Below are 22,182 nucleotides of genomic sequence, written 5' to 3'. Positions count from 1 at the left end.
GCCATCTATAAGGGCAGTATTTCTCTGGCCATCTTTTTGGTGGATTCTTGTTTCTTTATGGCTATAACCTTTAGGCTGTTTCAATGTACTGACTTGTCATTGTATTTTGGTGTCTGGTCTTGACGCTGGCTACAATTGGGTCTTCAATTGTCCGTGCAGTTGGATCACAAGGTAAGACAAAAGATTATACATGATAAAGTTCAATCTGGGAACTGTTCATGAATTTTGAATTGGATGTGGCTCACACACACACACACACACACACACACACACCTATGTCACATAGGTATGGATGCAGATGCGGATACAGGTGCAGGTGCAACATGGCAATTTCAAAAAACTTGGGTGTAGGGGTGCTTATATATAGGGTTAATATTTGGTGCTACACCAAATTATATAGCACTATTGAGCTGGAAATCATAGGTTCAAACTTTATCATCTCTATCTGACCACATGGATGTATTTAGGAAGGTTTGTTTGCTAAGGATCAAAACTTGGATCGTGTTATTTTGATCCAAAAATATGATTTTTTGAGTCATGAAATTTTAGTGCATTGTGGACCGTTAATTTTTGAAGCCCTTAAAAAAACTGCTTATTTGTCACAGTCATATGTTTCAAAACTCATTTCCCACTAAACAAACATTGTAGATCACATCCATAAGATTTAATTGACAAAAAAACATCTAAAACCTATGATTTTCAGCTCAATAATTCAATATAATTTGGTGGCTTCCATGGCAGAAAATGTTAACCCATATATATATATATATATATATATATATATATGCATCAGACATAAATGGACCTTAGTGCAGTTAACATCATCTGACACAAAAGAAACTGTGTCCAAGTGTTGCACCCACATCGGTGTGGGTGCCATACAGGTGCATTGCCCTTTTAGAAGTGTTCATGTTGCATAACACACATGCACACATATACACAGGTAAATATATCATTTTAGTTTTCCTGCTTGAATTATGAGGTAGATTTGGACCTCCTGGAAGGACTGATATTCTCCTTTTTCCTCTTTGAATTATGAGGTATATTTTGGTCCTCCTAGAAGGATTGATACTCTCCTTCCTCTTTGGTCCTCCAAGGCAAAAACTGTTTGGAGCAGTGCCTAAATTGTTGGGGATGCCAAACCTCTAAATTAATTGAGTTGGGGGATGAGAGGAGTTTGGATGGCTGATGAAACCATACTTTAACACTTTCTTCTAATGAGGCTGGATGATGCCACTTTTTCTGGTCCCCAGCGCTTCAACAATGGCCAAATTGTGCTATAAAATGATAAATAAATTGATTCTTCCAGCGGGCTAGAAGGAACCAGACATTTTCCAATACTCACATGTCTGTGTGTGCACTGTTTTCACCAATAACAATCTCAGCTGTCTTTTTAGGCAATTTTTGTGAGATTATGGGTTTTCTTGTAAATCTGGAGGAGTTCTCAGCATTTTTTGTAATAAGATAAAAAATTTATTACAAAAGAATACAAAAATAGATTTTGGCATTTTTTTTAAGCATAAAAGAAGCTAGACAAAGAAAATACATTAAAAGTTAAAACCATTGTCCATTCCTAGAGTACAGCTAATAATTGTCATTTACTTGTTATAAAATTACTTAAATGCCCATGGTGGTGAGAGTCAATGCATGAAACTATGATGTCATTGTAGAATTTGTTGGGGATATAAATTTGATGTGAACTTGTTAACACCATTATGGCTATGGAAGTTAACAACTCTTATAGTTTGTGTGTGTGTGTGCGCGTGCTGTGTGCATGCAGTGTCCATGCATGTGTGTGTGTACCATGAATGAATTCTCTTTTTTTCGTGTTTATTGCATTTTCTTCCATTTGTCTTAGAATCGGGTTGCCTGTTACCAAGCTTGCCTTCAGATGCAGCACTTGACCACACTTCAGGAATCAGTTTCACGTGTGATCTGAATGACAATATTGCTGCTCCATGGCCATCAGCTTCTTTAGTATCAACATCCTCATGCAATAAATGTATGCTCCTCTTTGATTTTCTTTTACAGTTTATCTTTAAGCCTGTCTTACTATCTGTTTTATTTTATTGAGTTTGTCAGCACAACTTACGGGTAACTACCTAGGATTGTAAAACCACATCTTTCTATAGGTTAGCAGTATTTGGAATTCCTCAGTGACTAAATACCTCTGATTTGGGTATTTTAGTAGGCATTCTTTTGCAATACATAAGTATTCTTTCTGCAGGGGCCTGCATGTCAGTGAGATTATCAGGGCCTTTGAGAATGTTGCATGATCGTATTGACTTTTCTTTGTCAAAATAAGTAACCATGAAAGCTGCTTTTATTTTGCCTTTCTAACTTGGCAATAAAGCTTCATGCATCTTTTCTGCCACAGTCTTCAGAATGGCAACTCTTAAAGTTGATGTGCTAAAACTCAGCGTAAGCTTCTCTCTGAATTCCCATTCTTGAAAGATGAAGCTCCTGTTCTTGATGGTGGTTCATTATCGAGATTCATAAGCTGATAAGGAGCTATTTTCTTGTTGACTTGGTTGTTTTCTGTTAGAGCCTGAAAACAAGGTGACTTGATACCAGCTGAAAAAAATGTAGACATGACCAATGAACACTTTGAGGAAGGTAGTTAAGTGCGGGATTAAGATGCAGTGCTGGTCCATTGTATACATTAAAGAGACCTGTCTTATAATCAAAGGACTTGGAGGAAAGATTAAAAATGAGTTTAGATTTCCTATAATTAAGGGAACAACTTTCCTGAATAATTTTTTTTGAATGCAAGCTTAATCCCTTGGCACCTTTTGTGAACGCATTGATACTCTCCCTGAAGCCTTACATGAGTTGGCAATGATCCAATGTAGAGAATGAATTAGGTCAGTTATGGTAGATCCAAAATTAGTTTCTAGACCCTATCTCTTAACATTTTGGCCATTTGTTTGTATAAGCCATGGTGGTTTAGCATTTGACAGGTGCATTTTCCCCTCCATAACCCCCAAGATGAAGTGCTCTTTTGAATAAATTTGGAAGCCTGCATGGCTGCATCTCGTTATTCATGTTGTTATTAATGCAAAATTTCAAGCCATGTGATGCAGAGGTTGAAGATCTGGAAAAGTTGACACCAAGGTTGATAACCTCTTCATGGAAATCATGTTCATAGCCCTCTAATCCTTGGAGCTAAATTCTACATATTTATATTTTATATTATTGCACATCTGGAATTGGATGGACTTTTTTGTCCTTGTGTAAAGAAATGATCAGTTGATGATACTTCATCTATTTTAAATTTTCTTCTTATAGTTTTTTACCGTTAATATGTTAGTTTTTTTACGATTAATATGTTTATAACTTTATACTGCAGCAATTTCATTACCAGCACTTCCCGCAGCAACAACATCTCAGAATGGTAAGCTGTTTTTTCCGTTTCTTCACCATCCGCACTAATCAACATATTTCTTATCAAGTTGGATACCATCACGGTGTATCATTCTGTTTGAGATGGTCTTGGATCTGTGTACTAGATTCTGTATGATCATATCCTAGGTGGATTTCTTCCAATAAAGGTCATTGATCCAGAACATGGTATTATGTCTTCATGCAGTGGAGGAACCGCTTTGACCCCATTTTGTTGACTTGCAAAACCAGGTTTTCAACCTTGGTTTTGGGTGTTAAACCGAGTTTTACCTACGAAACCCATTAGAATATCTACATGGCTTAACATGCCCAAGAAGTTTTGTTCTTGATTGCCTTGCAAAGTTTAAAGAGATCATGATTACACTCTTTTGATGCGTCCTTGTTTTTTCATTCATTCCCTGTATCATATATTTTAATATTGCTCAACTTTTAGGATAGTGTGGCTGTAGTGTAGTGTTGTTTCTATTGATTTATACTGCATGGCATAGGAGGACTGCTGTTTTTATTTTCCCAAAGGATATTTATCTTCACAAATTCAATGTCTGCTGCACTGTGATCCTTTTCAATCTGAGATTTTTTTTTCATGCTGGAAACATATCTTTATCTTAAGCTAAGTGCTGATTGTGACACAATTTTTTATCTGCCTTGGTTATGTATTACTTCATGTTGCAGCTGCATACTATTTTATTTCAGTAATGTGTGAAAAATATATAACCTGGATGTAGAAATATTTGAAAAAATGAGACAATTTGGGCCTTTCATTCACATAGCACTATATTATTTGGTCTTATGTATGAAAGCATATTCATAGGTAGGGATGTAAATGGTTCGGGTGTGACCCGAATCCCAGTCCATTAAGCGGGTTTGGTATTATGTTTTGCATTCAAACCCGAACCCGAATCCGACTAAAATGCATCCTTTTTTTTTTTTTTGAGAGAGAAGGGCTATGAAACATTTGAATACAGACTGCACCACACGTACTAAAAAATTTTATTCAGATAATCTAATTTAAGGTTCTTTTGGAAAGGCTGATTGAGGAAGGAACTGAAGGATTTGGTACTGTTGGAAGTGTAATGAAATAAGCGGAAGAAACCAAGAATGCTAAAGCATTCACCATGTCCCACACGGACAAGTGCAACAAGCACAAGAGAGAAAATCCACTAAGGGATATACAAAGGGCCTTATAAAAAGGCTACACACATGAAAAATAATATCACTATTATTGAAGAGGAGCTCTCAAGAGCAATACAACATACATGGGGGGTTCCCCCTATTTATAAGAAGAGGAGACCAAAGGGGCTCCCAATAGAGTCGTTGGGAGCCCCCAACGGTCACATATGTGACCGTTGGGGGCCCCAACGACTCCATTGTGGGGCCCTTTTTCGGTATCCAAAAAATACAAAAATAAAAATAAAAATAAAAAACAGTGAAATACGAAAAACAAAATAAGTACCCCTATGGGGTACTTTGTGAAATGACCATAATACCCCTATCGGGTATTATGGTATTATTACATATGTTTTAACACCCCCCCCCTCAAACTTTACGGGGGAATGACCGAAAGTTTGCCAAGGAGGAACAAGAAGCGAGGAGCAGGCAGGGCTTTGGTGAAGAAATCGGCAAGTTGATATTCTGAAGTGACATATGGCAGTGTTACTGTCTCACGAAGATATTCATCACGTACATAATGACAGTCCATTTCAATATGTTTCGTCCTCTCATGGAAAGTGTGGTTGCTGGCAATGTAGATAGCACTTTTGTTGTCGCAACAAAGCTTCGAAGCCCCGGTAATTTCGACTCCCATATCTTGAAGAAGACTTCGAAGCCACACCAGCTCCATTGTAGTGGTTGCCATAGCCCTGTATTCTGCTTCAGTAGAAGACAATGAGACTTTCTGCTGTTTCTTGCACCTCCAAGCAATTAGCGAATCCCCTAGGAACACACAAAAGCCAGTAGTTGAGATTCGATCATTTGGGTTTCCTCCCCAGTCAGCATCAGTATAAGCTAGTAAATCTAAGGAAGAGATTGAGGATAGGAATAGCCCTTTAGTCAAAGTATTTTTAATATATCGAATGATCCGGAGCACAGCACTCATATGCACAGATGTAGGAGCATGCTGAAACTGGCTTACAGAGTGCACAGCATGAGCAATATCGGGCCTGGTGATAGTCAGATAGGTGAGGGAGCCTATGAGTTGCATGTAGGGCGTAGGATCATCCAGCAGAACTCCATCCTCCAGTCGTAGTTTAGCATTGATAACCTCGGGAGTCTCCACCTTTTTATCATCTGAAATCCCAGATTTGGAACATATGTCTGCAGCAAGCTTCATCTGTGACAGTATATACCCTCGAGGAGAGTATGCAACTTCTATACCAAGAAAGTACCTGAGAAAACCCAGATCAGACATATCAAAATTATGTTTTAACATATTTTTAACTTTAAGAATACCGCTTTCATCATTGCCAGTGATGATCATATCATCAACATAAAGCAGAAGGATGATGATACTATTACCTGCATTTTTAACAAAAAGAGCAGTGTCAGTATAACATGAGCGAAATCCCAATTGTAACATGATAGCACTAAATCTATCATACCAAGCCTTAGGGGCTTGTTTAAGACCATATAAGGCTTTTAATAACCGAAGGGTTTGACCTTGGTTAACACTGATTCCCGGCGGAGGGTCCATATATACTTCTTCATTCAACTGACCATTAAGAAAGGCATTTTTAACATCTAATTGGAATATAGGCCATTTCTTAGATGATGCTTCCGCAATTAAAGTTCTAACGCTTGTCATGCGAGCCATGGGAGCAAAAGTCTCCTCATAATCGATGCCATATTCTTGTGAGTATCCCTTAGCAACTAATCTAGCTTTATAGCGCTCTAGGGAACCATCACTTTTTGTTTTGACTTTGTAGACCCATCGACATCCTATAGCTTTCTTATTTGGAGGAAGGTGAACTATTTCCCAAGTTTTAGCTTTATTTAAAACATCTAGTTCAACTTTCATTGCTTCAACCCAATGAGGTATACTTTTTGCTTGATTATAATGGGAGGGTTCATAGTAAGAATGCAAGGCTATTAGACAAGCTCTATATTTAGGTGAAAAAGTTTCATATGAGACAAACCTATTAGGTGGAATAGATTCTCTAGAAGAACGCCTAAGGGAGGTTTCTTCTAGGGGTTCATTAAGCCGCAAGAATTTTTCTAAAGCACTAATAGGTTGGGCTTCCTCACGCCGAGTGTATACTTGGAGATTGTCACCATTAGTTGGTGATACATCATCATCATGAGAATCATGAGTATTTTCTAAAATTTCCGGATGACTCAAAAAGTCATCATTTGAATCTTCTAAAAGATCATTGATAAACATATAATCAATTTCATTTGATTTTTCCAATATGTCAAATCCATTTTCATCTTCTAAAAAGGTTACATCTTTGAAGACAAATAACTTATTGTTTTTATGATCAAATCATCTATAGCCTTTTTGATTTTCACCATATCCTAAAAATACACATTCTATTGCTTTAGGTGACAATTTATCTCTTTTATGTAAAAGAACAAAGCATTTACACCCAAAAATCCAAAGACGATTGTAGTCGGGTGTCATATTAAAAAGTTTTTCATAAGGAGATATATTATTCAATTTTGAAGATGGCATCCTATTGATTAAATAGGTGGAGGTTAACACGGCTTCGGCCCAAAAATTTTTAGGAATATTTTTAGAAATGAGTAAGGATCTAGTGGTTTCCAAAATATGCCTATGTTTTCTTTCCGCTAGACCGCTTTGTTGAGGAGTTCTTGGGCAAGATTTTTGATGACAAATGCCATGTTGTTTTAGATATGCTTGAAAATCATTTGATAAGTACTCTCCACCCGAATCGGATCTAAGAATGGATATTTGACTTTGAAATTGATTTTGAATTTTTGCATGGAACTCTTTAAAAAAGTTAAAAACTTCCGATTTAAAGTTAAGAAAATAAATCCATACATATCTAGTATAATCATCAATAAAAGTAACATAATATGAATAACCACCTTTAGATAGAACCGGAGATGGCCCCCAAACATCGGAATGTACCAATTCAAAAGGTCTTGTTGTCACAAAGGATCTAATAGGAAAAGGAGTAGACTTCATTTTGCCAAAAATGCAATCTTTGCAATTGATATCTTTTTCTTTACAAAACTTGTGTCCAAAAGGAAAAAGATACATTTTAGAGTAACTTGGATGTCCAAGCCTTTTATGCCAAGTTTCAATATTTTTGTCTTGGACATAAGTACAAAATGAGGTATTTGGAAGCATTAAATTATCCATAAAATAAAGGTCTCCCTTCTTATGGCCTTGCCCAATCCGCTTCCCGGACCGGAGATCCTGCACAAAGCACCCTTGGGATGAGAAAGATATTTCACATCCATGGTCGGCTATTTGAGAAACGGAAAAGAGGTTAAGATTTAATTTTGGAACTATTCTAACTTTTGGAACAAGGAAATTTTGAACATTTTTAGAATCAAGAGTTCCAACACCATTTATTTTGAGAAAAGTTCCATCGGCCGTAGAGACACAAGACATTTTTGAATTGGTGTGCACATTGGTTAATGCATTTTCATGAGGGGTCATGTGAAAAGAAGCTCCGGAATCTAAAATCCAAGAGTACGTACCGGGAGGTGATGATGAGGCAATGGCGGCACCGGAGGTGGAAGAAGTGACCTTTAAAATTTGTTGAAGAGCCAAGGAGATTTGTCAAAGAGTGTCTTTGAGATCCCCGTTCTTGCCGTCATCTTCTTTGGTGTTGGATTCTTCAATGGAAGCCACCTTTGGCTTGAATGCCCCATTTAGCTTTGGGCAAACGGGTTTAATATGTCCCGGCTCATAACAATGGTGACATATAATCATTTTTCTTCCACCACTCCCTTGCTTACCAAAATGAGGTGGTTTGTATGTTTTAACATGATTGCCGGGTTTAGATACGGCAAGAACTTCCTTTATGCTTTTACCCATGCTATGCCTAGTCTCTTCTTGAGTAATCTCGGCAATAGCTTCTTCTAAGGGAGGAAACGTGGATCTATGGAGAAGTGAGGATCTCACTTGTTCAAATTCGGGACGAAGCCCAAATAAAAATTGAAACAATCTATCTTGTTCCATTTGTTTTTGTCTTAGAACCACATCCTCCATAGATACCCATTTAGGCTCTAAAAGAGCCAATTCATCCCACAAAGGATTTAGAGCACTATAGTAATCTTGTATGCTCATGTCACCTTGTTTTGTGGTTCTTACTTTTTCTTGCAAGAAATAAGCTCTTGCAAGATCCTTTTGGGTAAACATACCCTTCATAAAAAACCAAACTTCATTTGCCCGGCGGAATTTTGCAATATTTGCACATACCTTAAGTTCGACATTATTCATAAACCATGCTAGGATTTTTGCATGGTTGGTCTCCCAATCTTCCATTTGATGATTATAATCTTCAATGGCCTTGAGACGAGCATCGCCTTCAAGTGCTTTCTCTTGATCTCCTTCCATCTTTGTGAGCTTAAGTTGGGGTTCCGGAACGGTTCCCATTACATAACCCCAAAGCTTCTTGCCTTTGAGATTATTCTCCATTGCGGATGCCCACATCATGTAATTTTTTCCATTGAGTTTGAATGATAGATCGATCTTGACTTCCATTGTTACACAAGGAAGATGTGAGAAAGAAAGGAAGTAGAGAGAGACAAGATTTTACCTTTAGAAGATCTTATGGCTTTGATACCATGTAATGAAATAAGCGGAAGAAACCAAGAATGCTAAAGCATTCACTATGTCCCACACAGACAAGTGCAACAAGCACAAGAGAGAAAATCCACTAAGGGATATACAAAGGGCCTTATAAAAAGGCTACACACATGAAAAATAATATCACTATTATTGAAGAGGAGCTTTCAAGAGCAATACAACATACATGGGGGGTTCCCCCTATTTATAAGAAGAGGAGACCAAAGGAGCTCCCAATAGAGTCGTTGGGAGCCCCCAACGGTCACATATGTGACCGTTGGGGGCCCCAACGACTCCATTGTGGGGCCCCTTTTCGGTATCCAAAAAATACAAAAATAAAAAAAAAATAAAAAAAAAAATAGTGAAATACGAGAAACAAAATAAGTACCCCTATGGGGTACTTTGTGAAATGACCATAATACCCCTATCGGGTATTATGGTATTATTACATATGTTTTAACAGGAAGATGCAGCCAATTTATGTGTGAAGTTTCAGCTCTGAATTTTCTGTGCCCTGTGACACATGGATTAGGTTGCTTCCCCTTGACATTTTCTATAATGAGCTTTCACAAGTGCCTTAGACATAGTTGACTTGCAGGTTTTACAGGCTTCCATAAAGAGTGTCCTTTTAGTATTTAATGTGCATTTTTAACGTTTAGTACGATGCAACTTTTCTACTATATCATAGGGATACAGATGCGGGAATGGGACACGATGCAGATATGCTTGGTATGATACGATAATCTTCAAAATCAGGACACGGTGAACATGGCTGTACACATAGTTGTGTGTGTGAAATAACAATTCTGAATCACTATAATTGGGAACATCAAATAATGAAACTAAGTTGAAATTGAAACGTAATGTAATTGATGACAATTTCTAGAAGAAAATGAACTCAAGGTGAAATACTAAATAAGTAAATAAGACCAATAAAAAAAAGGTAAAGTTAATGACACAATGTTGACTGTGTTTGAAACTGGTTTCACTTTATCCATGAAGTGCCTTGCAGTGTCTATGAATTGTTTGAGTGCCATGTTGTGTCAACACGGGATACATATGCTAAGTGAAGTTTTTGTATGACCTACCTGTTAAAATATATGTATACCATATATATTATTTCTCTGTTATCTTTTGTAATGCTCACTAGGGGCAATTTAGTTTTTTTTATTATTATGTAAATAGACATGTCCACTAGGGACATTTTTACCTTTTTCTTATTTTTCTTTCTTTTGTTCTTTTTCCATTTGTGTAGGGGCAAGAGGGTCCAACTCATAGAGTCGTTGGGACCCTCTCCAACGGTCACAAATGTGACTGTTGTGGAGCTCCCAACGACTCTATGAGAGCCTTATTGGTCCCATAGAGTGTATAAAAAGGGGCTTTTGCCCCCACTCCTCTTTAATGCTTTCTATAGCATTTTAATATACTATTTTTATATTTCAAGCTCTCTCTCACACACACATTTTGTGTGTTTTAGCCCTTTGTGGCTTATTGTATTTTGCCCATTAGTGGCTTCTTGTTTATGTGCTTGTGCATTCATTGTAGTCACTTTATGACATTGTTATTTGCACTAGTGTTTCATGACATAGTATCAAAGCCCCTTGGTGATTGAGCACTCTTGGGACTCTTTTATTTTATTTTTTGTGTACTTGTATTGTGCACACTTGTTATCCTCCTTCTTTCTAATGGCCGATAAGGATGAAAAGATTGATCTCTCATTCAAATTGAATGAGACTAACTATAGAAATGTGGGTGGCCGCTATGGAAAACAACCTTAAAGGTAAAAAACTTTGGGGATTTGTATGTAATACAGTTTTATAACCTCAACTAAAACTCACTAAGAAGGAAGGAAATGAAGAAAAAACCTTGAATGAAGAAGGAAAAGCAAGGTCATTAATGAATACCAATCCAAAGTTGAAGATTGGGAAAGTAACCATGCCAAAATATTGACATGGTTCATGAATAATGTGGAGCTCAAAATTTGTGCTAATCTAGCCAAATTCAAGAAGGCAAATGAAGCATGGTTCTTCATGAAACATATGTACACTCAAAAAGATCTTGCTAGACACTTTCTTTTTGCAAGAAAAAGTAAGCAACCAAGCAAGGAGATATGAGTATTGGAGATTACTATAACACTTTATCTTCTCTATGGGATGAACTTGCTCTCCTTGAGCCCCAATGGAAAGGAAGTGCTATTGTTATGAGGTAAGAACAAATGAAGAGAAATTTTTTCAATTCATTCATGGGCTTAGGCTCGAATTTGAACAACTATGAGGATCCCTACGAAGTAGGGCTTCAACTCCTCTTAGTGAAATTCTTATCGATCTATGCCAAGAAGAAATATGCTTGGCTACAAAAAAGGATATTGATGAAGTACATGCGGTATCTAAACCAGACAATAATATAAGGACATATAAGTCTCCTCACTTTTGAAAAAATAACTATAACAACAATGGTGGTGGAAGAAAAATTGTGTCAGCGTTGTAATGAACCTGGGCATCTTAGACCTGATTGTCTCAAGAGAAAAGTGGCTTCCATTGGAGAAAACTCAAGCAACTCAAATGAAGATAAAAAAAGGAATGGAGATATCAAGGACTCCATTGCACAACTTACAGAAGCATTTCAATAATTTGTGAGGAACAACTCTTCAAAACCTTCTACTTTCGGTGTCACGCTTTCATCAACTCTCGGTATGTCTTCTTATATTCTTGATTCGGGTGTTTCATTTCATATGACTCCAAATGCATCGCTTTTATCCTAACCAAACGTTAATTATTTCAAATCTTTTGTTTCTACGGTCGATAATATATTTTTGGATATTAAGAAAATAGGAACTCTTGAAACCACTTTAAGCAATGACAAAAAATTCTTTATTCAAAAAGTTAGAATTATTCCAGAACTTAAACCTTTTTTCGGTTTCTCAAATATCTGATTTTGGTTGTAGTGTCTCTTTTTCATCTTCAATTTGCTATGTGTAAGATGTTTGGGAAGCGGATTGGGCAAGGCCATAGAAGAGGAGACCTATACTATATGGATTTTTTGTCATTACCATCTAAGTCTTTTTGCCATCATGTTCAAACAAAATATGTTGCCACTTGGCATAAAAGGCTTGGTCATCCTAGTCTCTTTAAGATGTATCTATTTTTTCTTTTTGAGAAATTTTGTAATGAAAAGGAATTTACTTGCGATGATTATATCTTTGAAAAAATGCATTCTCTTCTTTTTCAACATAGCAACTTTATTTTGAAAAGACCCTTTTAGTTGAAAGAATTCCTAAAAGAATCAAGGAATCGGTGAGAGAGAGAGAGAGGGGGGAGAGAGAGAAGAGAGAACTCGATATTTGGGAATCGGCTGCCACTTTTTTCTTAGCAGCTGCAGTAATGCTACATTACTCTTAATAGGGTTACGATAACCTTACAAGGATAAAAATGCCCCTCATTAGTAACACATGTTACATTAGAATACAAAGAAAACAAAACACGTGATTGGATATGGATCATTTATCGGATCTATATCCAATCCATACTCCATATTCTAATACCCTCCCTCAAGTTGTGCATGGGGTTGAACCATGTGAAACTTGTTCTTCAGATACCAGAAGCGGTGACTTGTGAGACCTTTTGTAAATATATCGGCAACTTGGTCTTCTGAAGGCACATAAACTGGTTCAATCTCTTTGTCGGCTATCTTTTGTCTGATGAAGCGTTGATCAATCTCAATATGCTTAGTCCGACTGTGATGAATAGGATTGAATGCAATTTGTATAGCACTTCTATTATCACACATAAGTGTTGAGTTTGAGATATCCTCTCCTATCTCTGTAAGTAGATGCCTAATCCAAGTCACTTCTGCTGTGGCAGCTGCCATAGATCTATACTCTGCCTCTGTGCTAGATCTTGCCAAAGCCTTCTGTTTTCTGCTACTCCATGAGACAAGATTTCTCCCAATGAAAACACAGTATCCTGAAACAGACCTCCTCTCATCTGGATCCCCTGCCCAGTCTGCATGTGTATAGGCCAGTATGTCATGTTTTGGTGTCTTCCATGAAGATTGAATATATGTGAGTCCATCACCCACCGTTCCTTTTAGGTAGCGAAGGATGTGTTTGACAGCATCCATGTGACCAGTCTTTGGTTCATGCATAAATTGAGATACTTGATTAACAGAATATACAATGTCTGGTCTAGTAAAGGTAAGGTATTGTAGCATACCCACTAAACTGCGATACTTGACTGCATCAGGATATAACTCACCATCACAAATACTGAGCCTCTGGTTGACAACACTGGGTGTGGGTAGAGGTTTACAATCTGTCATTTCTGCTTTAACCAGAAGATCAAGAGTATATTTATGTTGAGTTAATGACATTTTTTCATCTTGTCTGTCTATCTCTACACCAAGAAAATATCTCAGCTCCCCAAGGTCTTTCATTTTGAATCACATACTCAGCAAAACTTTAATTCGCTGAATATGGTCTGGAGCATTACCAGTGATAACAATATCATCAACATATATGAGTAAGAAAACCATAGTGGTACCGTCCTTATATATAAACAAAGAATGGTCAAGTTGGGAACGAAAGAAACCATGTTTCTGGATTTCTAAGGAAAAGCTTTCAAACCATGACCTAGAAGCTTGCTTCAATCCATACAAAGCTCTGGTTAATTTGCACACATATTCTTTTGGGTCTCCCTCTGCATAACCTTGAGGTTGCTCCATGTAGACCTCTTCCTTTAAGTCCCCATGAAGGAATGCATTCTTAACATCAAGCTGACTAAGGATCCAGCCATGTTCAATCGCCAAGCCAAGTATAATGCGAATAGTTCCCATTTTTACCACTGGGCTGAATGTCTCATCATAATTCTGACCATACTCTTGAGTGAAACCCTTGGCTACAAGACGCGCCTTGTACCGTTCAATGCTACCATCCGATTTATATTTAATTTTATAAACCCATTTGGAACCAACAACATTTTTATCTGGAGGGCGGCCAACTATCTCCCATGTTTGACACTCATGAAGTGCCTCGATCTCCTTATTCATCGCTTCAATCCATTTGTTGGATTGGATAGCTTGATGAAAACCAAGAGGTTCATCATGTTTTTCAATCTGGGATAAAAAAATCTGAAAATCCATAGAAAAGTTGTCATAACTAACCCACTTTTCAATAGGATGCTTTATCCTGCCTGTTCTTCTTGGTGCTTCTCTGTTATTAGATAATACAATGTGTTCTTCAGCAGGTACATTCGTTTGCTCTCTAGGTCTCCTGGTATACACATTACCTTTGTATCTCAGACACTCTGCTTGTGATGTATCATCTGAAACTGTCTCACCATGTATGTTTTCAGGAGTCAAAATAGTATGCTCAGCAGCATGTGAAATAAGTTCAGCACTAAGCCATGGGTCATACCAATTAGCAACTGCACCAATATGTTCACGATTGACGTCTGCTTCTTTTCCCAGAAAACTATTTTCATCAAAAACAACATTTCTGGAAATTCTAATCTTCTTATTGGCAGGATCATAACATCTGTAACCCTTGTGTTCATCTGCATAACCTACAAATTGGCATATAGAGGCTTTGTCCTAAAATTTAGTCCTCATGGATTTGTCAATATGTACATAACATGTGCATCCAAAAACTCGTAACTCATTATAATCGGGATGTGCACCAAAGAGAACATAATAGAGAGATTGATTTTTAAGAATAGGCATAGGAAGACGGTTTATCACATAAGTGGCAGTGTGAAAAGCTTCAGTCCAAAGTGCAATGGGGAAATTACTCCCATGCATCATACTCATTGTACTTTCCACAATATGTTTGTGTTTACGTTCAACAATTCCATTTTGTTGTGGAGTGTACGAGCAAGAAACTCTATGATGCATCCCATTATCTTGGAGAAAATCTAAAAATTCTTTGGAGGAATACTCACCACCTCCATCACATTGGAGAATTTGGATATTTTGAGAGAATTGATTTTTAACATAGGCATGAAAATGACGGAAAATGGAAAAAACTTCTGATTTATGTTTCATAAATAATATCCAAGTAAAACGAGAGAAATTGTCAATAAAAGATACATAATATTTACTTCCAGAAGAGGAGGGATTAGGGGCTGGGCCCCAAACATCTGAACATATTATCTCAAAAGGCATGAAAGCTCTTTTATTTATTTGATGAAAAGGGAGTACATGACTTTTGCAGACTTGACAACTGGGACATATTTTATCCTTCAATGAGGGTGAAACAGACTTTGAAAGAAAACCATTGGATACTAACTTTTCAATAAAGACTTGACTACAATGACCAAGACGAGAATGCCATAGATCTGACTTATTACATTTGGATGTACTTAGGACGCTTTTAGAGATGAGATAAGACTTGGGCTTCAGGACACTGGAGGCTGGATCTTCATTAAAGACATACATGTCTCCACGTCGCTCTCTTTTAGCGAACATCTCCTTCGTTTGAAGATCCTCGACAAAGACAGAAATAGGAGTAAATTTCACAGAAGAATTGGTAGAATCAACAAGTTTAGAAACAAATACAATATTTTTCTTTATGTTCGGTGCATGAACAACATTAGATAAAGGGATAGATGACTCAGACAAAGGAATGAGAACATTGCCTATGTTTGAAATAGGGTGGTGAGTCCCATCTCCAGTTACAATATTAGATTTACCAAAATAGGGAGTCAAAGTAGAGAACTTACCTGCATTGCCAGTGACATGGGTTGCTGCTCCAGAGTCAACATACCATATTCCATCATCATTCTGCTTCAGATTCAAGTTGGTCATAGCAGATAGTAGAAGATCCTTAGCATCATCACTGACCCGAAATGTACCTGCAGTTCCTGATATACCAACATTTCTATTGTTTTGCATTCTATTCCGATTTTGTGGGTTGAACCAGCAGTTGGCCTTGATATGTCCTCGTTTGTTACACTGATAGCATGTGGGAACATTCTTTGAAAAATTGACATTGGAAGTTGGTGTAGGTAGTAACCCGCATCCACCCTGGATTGAATTTCCCTTGCCTCTGCCATGTCCTCCTCGTGCACGATCAGCTATCACCCCTGTGGCAAGGACCTCATGCGTAGATGATTGTCATGTTGAAGCTTCAGACATGCTTTTCAGTGTCATCTCATACTGAAAAAGTTTGGCGCGTAATTCCTCAAAAGAAAGCAACGTAGGCAAGCATAATAAGGATGTAACAAGAACATGATATTCTGATCCCAGGGCATTCAGTGTTTGTTGCACCTTTTCTTTATCTGAGACTGGACATCCAACCATGGATAATTGATTTGTGATGCTTTTGACTTGATTTAAGAATTCAACAATGCTCATTCCACCCTTTCTTAACATCTGAAATTCGCGTTTAAGAAACAACACTTTAACTTCTGATATTTGAGAATAGGTCTAAGCTAAAGCACCCCACAAAACTTTAGATGTGCAATCATCAGGAATGAAAATCAAGACTTCTTGTGACAACGTGGAAGTAATGTATGCGACGAGTGCCTGATCACGCTTCATCCAGGTAACAAATGCAGGGTTGTGAATAGTATTCGGCAATCCTCCATCCTCTTTGGCTTCAGTGGTGATAAATTCTGGAGGCATTGGAGTCGATCCATCTAAGTGGCCTGAAAGATCTTGACTCTGAATAAAATGGGCAATCTGCCTTTTCCAAGTCAAGTAGTTGTTAGTAGTTAACTTTTATGAAACTAACTGCCCCAGGAAACTGAAAGAGAGACCTGAATTGCCCGAAGAATCCATTGATAGACTGTTTGACAGCGGAAAGAAACTGGTGGTTGAGACAAAAAATAAAGGACTGACAAAGAATTAAAACAAAGACAAAATAAGTAGGTGTGTCAAACAGATTTAAGGGCTGAAAAGAACTGATAGTAGATCTGAAAATATTTTCAGATCCGCGACAGACAGATTTGAGGGCTGAAAAGAATTGATAGTAGATATGAAAATAAGTAGGTAGACAAATTGATTACTAAAGGTTGTGACAAAAAACAGAATAGCAGATCTGAAGGGATTTCAGATCTGCGAGGAATAAAAGAAAGACAAAATAATAAATCTGAAGTTATTTCAGCAGAAATACGATAATAATTTCAGTTCTGTCGCAACTTTCAGATTTGCGACAGAGAGAGAAAGACATGATAACAAATCTGTAGCTATTTCAGCAGGAAAATAGGGCACCTTTTACAACAGAAAAGGAGATCTATTGTTCACGCAGATCAGGCACGTGACGCAAAGGAGGTGGGGCAGCTTCAGCTATTTCAGCAGGAAAATGGGGCACCTTTTACAACAGAAAAAGAGCTCTGCTGTACCTTTTTGTAGATGGGGCACCTTTTACCAGGGGCAGCTTTTTCAGCAGGAAACTGTTGTTCACGCAGAGAAGACTGGGGTACCTTTTTGCAGTAGGACCAGATGAAGTACTTGGGCAGCTTTTTCAGCAGGAAACTAATACCTTTTTGCAGTAGGACCAGATGAAGTACTTGGGCAACTTTTTCAGCAGGAAACTGCAGATCACGCAGAGAAGACCGTGATACCTTTTGCAGTAGCTTTTGCTGTTCACGTAACCTGGGACCTGTTGCTTTGATACCATGAAAGAATTCCTAAAAGAATCAAGGAATCGGTGTGAGAGAGAGAGAGAGGGGAGAGAGAGAGAAGAGAGAACTCGATATTTGGAAATCGGCTGCCACTTTTTTCTTAGCAGTTGCAGTAATGCTACATTACTCTTAATAGGGTTACAATAACCTTACAAGGGCAAAAATGCCCCTCATTAGTAACACGTTACATTAGAATACAAAGAAAACAAAACACGTGATTGGATATGGATCATTTATCGGATCCATATCCAATCCATACTTCATATTCTAATATTAGTTAGTGCATTCGAATGTATGAGGACTGACACCTATCATGTCTAAAGGAGAATATTCATATTATGTTATCTTTATTGATGATTTCACTAGATATACTTGGGTTTACTTTCTTGAAAAACAAATTTGATGTTTTTTCTACTTTTAAAGAATTTTATATCCTTATTCAAAATCAATTTCAACATAATATAACTATCTTTAAATCCGACTCCGAAGGAGAATACATGTTAAAAGAATTTCAAAATTATCTTAAACAAAATGACATTATTCATCAAAGATCTTGTCCCAAAACTCCACAACAAAATGGCCTTACTGAAAGAAAACATAGGCATCTTATTGAAACCACAAGAACTCTTCTCATTTCTAAAAATGCTTCAACAAATTTTGGGGCCGAAGCTGCTCTTTCTGCAACATATCTTATAAATAGGATGCCATCCTCATCTTTAAAAAATGTTTCTTTGAAAAATTATTTAAAATATTTTCGGATTTCAAAAGATTAAGAATCTTTGGTTGTAAATGTTTTGTTCTTTTTCAAGGACAAGACAAACTCTCACCAAAGGCTCTTGAACATGCTTTTATTGGTTATGGTGAAAATAAAAAAAGGATATATATGTTATGATGTTAAAAACAACAAACTTTATGTTTCAAGAAATGTAACTTTTCTTTAAGATCAAAGTAGATTTGAACATAAAAAACCTAAGGAATATGTTGATTATTCTTTTTTATTTGACTTACTTCCTAGAGATGACTTTAAAAAATCTAATGATACAATTTGGGATAGTAAGATTGTTTGTGATAATGAGAATATTTGTGATAACCATTCTCATCAAATAGATGATTCTCCTAGTGAGAATCCTAATGATATTCATGTATATACTCAACGGAAGGGAAATAAGCATCAAAATGCTTTTAACATATATTCACAAAATTTCCCTTTAAATGACCAAGCCGAGGAATCCTTACCTCAATGATCCTCTAGGAGCATTAGACCTCCTCAAAATTTTGTATCATATGACTCATTTTTCTCAAATTATAGATTTTTGTCTAATGATGATCCATTCCTATCATGAGCCTTTAAACTTTAAAGAAGCTAAGCAATACTTCCATTGGATAGATGCCATGTACCTAAAATTAGAAGCACTCAATAAGGCCAACACTTGGAAAATTGTAACTATCCCTTTATGTAAAAAGGCTTTTGGTTGTAAAAACTAAAAGTGATGGGTCATTAGAAAGATATAAAGCTAAGTTAGTTGCTAAGGGATATGCACAAGAATATGAAATTAATTACGAAGAAATGTTTTTTCCAGTTGCAAGGATGATGATTGTTAGAACTCTAATAGCCTTAGTATCGATCAAACAATTATCTATCTACCAATTAGATGTCAAGAATGCTTTTTTAAATGGGGATCTTTGTGAAGAAGTCTATATGGACCCTCTGCCAGGTCTTGAAATAGAAAAAAGAAAAACACTTAAGCTTAATAAAGCTTTTTATGGTCTTAAGCAAGCTTCAAAAGCTTGGTATGACTGCTTTAGTAAAGTTGTTTTTTATAGTGAATTTACTTCTTGTTATACTGACATTGCTCTTTTTATTAAAAATGCAGGGGACCACCTAACTATCTTACTTTTGTATGTTGATGACATGATCATCACTGAGAATGATAAAAGGGGCATTAAGTCTATTAAAAATGTTCTTAAAAATAATTTTGATATGTCTGACCTTGGATTTCTAAGATATTTTTTAGGGATTGAAGTTTCATATTCTTCTCGGTGATATGTTCTTTCCCAAATAAAATTTACATAAGATATTATTGTTAAATCTGGCTTAATTGACGAAAAGAAAGTGAAGACTCCAAAAGTAATCAATGCTAAGATAAGAGCCAATGATAGACCTCCTTTAGAAGATCTTACTCCTTATCATCAATTAATCAGATCTCTAACATATTTGTTTATTACCAAGCTAGACATTGCTCATACTGTATGCAATGCGAGTCAGTTCCAGAATGCTCCTACTACTATTCACATGACAACTGTTATACGAATTATCAGATATCTGAAGAAAACTATAAAAAAATGGTTATTCTTATCTTTTTCTTCATCTCCAAATTTAATTGCTAGTACAGGGCAATGTCCACTACTATAACTGAACTTTTTTTGTTAAGAAATTTACTCAGAGATATGAGAGTTATTATCTCTATTCCTTCGAAGCTATGCTGCGACAACAAAAATACCATCTACATTGCTAGCAATCATACGTTTCATGAACGAACAAAGCATATTTAGATGGACTGTCATTATGTTCAAGATGAGTTTTTATGCGGCACTATTGAATTTCTATACGTTACTTCGGAGTACCAACTTGCGGATTTCTTTACCAAAGTTTTACCATCCCTTAGGTTATCCTTTCTTCTAAGCAAACTTTTGGTGTTCTCATCGTTAGTTTAAGAGGGGGTGTTAAAAAATATATAAATTTTTTGTTATTTTTTTAATGCTCACTAAGGGCAATTTAATCTTTTTCTTATTATGTAAATAGACATGTCCACTAAGAACATTTTTACTTTTTTCTTATTTTTCTTTCTTTTGTTCTTTTTCCATTTGTGTAGGGGTAAGAGGGTCCAACTCATAGAGTCGTTGGGACCCTCTCCAACGGTCACGAATGTAACTGTTGGGGAGTTCCATAAAGTATATAAAAAGGTGTTTTTGCCCCCACTCCTCTTTAATGCTTTCTATAGCATTTCAATATACTATTCTTTATATTTCAAGATCTCTCTTTCACATTGTGTGTGTTTAGTGCCTCGCCCTTTGTGACTTATTGTATTTTGCCTATTAGTGGCTTATTGTTTGTGTGTAGCATTGTTCTTTGCACTAGTGTTTCATTATGCTACCTTTGCTAACTAATGTGCAGTGTGAAGCTGGATGCTTGAAACTTGTCTATGTTCTAAGATATCAATGATAGTTTTAGGCAAACCAACAACTGCTTTGACCAACCTTCAAACAGTATGAAGTTTTTCTGTTAATGATATTCATACCATTGATTATCGTGTGCTTAAAATATAAGCTTTGTTTTTCTGTGGAATCCTGTCCACTAGGACAAAACAGGTTGGTTCACTAGGTTTGGTAGTATATGACCTTATAAAAGTTCATGGAGAGCATGGTCAAGTTTTCATAACGTTTTTTCGTGGGGCTCTCTTTTTAGATATTGCATAACACAGTTCTTCATTTGAGGGACACAGTTCTTGTGATTTTTTTCTGCAGCAAGAGGTAGAATATCTTCAATTGAATACCTCCCTATATTTTTTAAGGTTTTAGATAATGCTTTTTGGCAGCTCACATGCATTTGATCAGATACTGCTGACATGATGCCAAAACCTGCTGAAGATGATGCTCACTCCTTATGACTTTCCTGGTTGTTACTTGTTTATTATTGCCATAGATAGTCATCTTGCCTCTCCAAGAGTGCTCATGAAATATCCATCTCTTGTTCTATATATTTTTTTCTCTTTATGGTAGGCACAGCAGTAAACATGGTGACATTTGTAGGATAACCTTCACTTGTATGTTGTCCGCATTTGACATGTAAACCCGTCTTTATCTCATTCAATAATTTTCATTTCATTTTTGCTTCTTGCGCAGGCCAGAGCAGGATGACCATGTCCATGTCCTCATTGCTCTTCACTTCCTTCATGGTTATTGTGGTGTTATGATTATCTCAATTTTTTTTGCTCTCTCTCTCTCTCTCATGCACACATGTGCAGCGTGTGCAGCATGCTCAACGGGCACTCACATTGGAGAGATATGCCATCCTCTTTCAGTAGAACTGAGTTCTCTAGTCCATATAGAGTATGGAAGCAGGCTGAAATCAGCAATGTGACAATAGGCATCATGTAGTTGAGTGAAATTTGTTTGGAGATCTCTGACTCAGAGCTTCAGCCAACCAGCCTTTGTGAATCCATTATGTATTCATAGTTTCAGATGATGTGAACTATTATTTCTTTATACCTGCGAATTCAAATGTGCTTTGTAACCTTAGTTGCATTTCTCCTGACAAGTTTTTAATAAAAGTTTCCGGTGTTCTACTGAGAAATGTGATGTCAAAATTCTGTGGTCTTTTTTTTTTTTGAAACATTTATTGTT

At 36.7% G+C, this 22,182-nt stretch overlaps 1 long non-coding RNA gene across 1 annotated transcript; it reads left to right on the top strand.

Annotated features, from left to right (window-relative positions):
- Positions 1 to 1,858: 1,858 nt before the first annotated feature.
- On the top strand, positions 1,859 to 22,132 carry LOC149830943 (uncharacterized). The gene is made up of 3 exons (XR_016433249.1): positions 1,859 to 2,002; positions 3,350 to 3,394; positions 21,682 to 22,132. It is a non-coding gene; the product is annotated as an uncharacterized LOC149830943 (long non-coding RNA).
- Positions 22,133 to 22,182: the final 50 nt, after the last annotated feature.

This window comes from Nuphar pumila, chromosome 7 (assembly GCF_984573655.1).
Source record: "Nuphar pumila chromosome 7, dmNupPumi1.hap1.1, whole genome shotgun sequence".
Lineage (NCBI taxonomy): Eukaryota > Viridiplantae > Streptophyta > Magnoliopsida > Nymphaeales > Nymphaeaceae > Nuphar > Nuphar pumila.
This window is presented reverse-complemented; position numbering and strand designations above follow the sequence as displayed.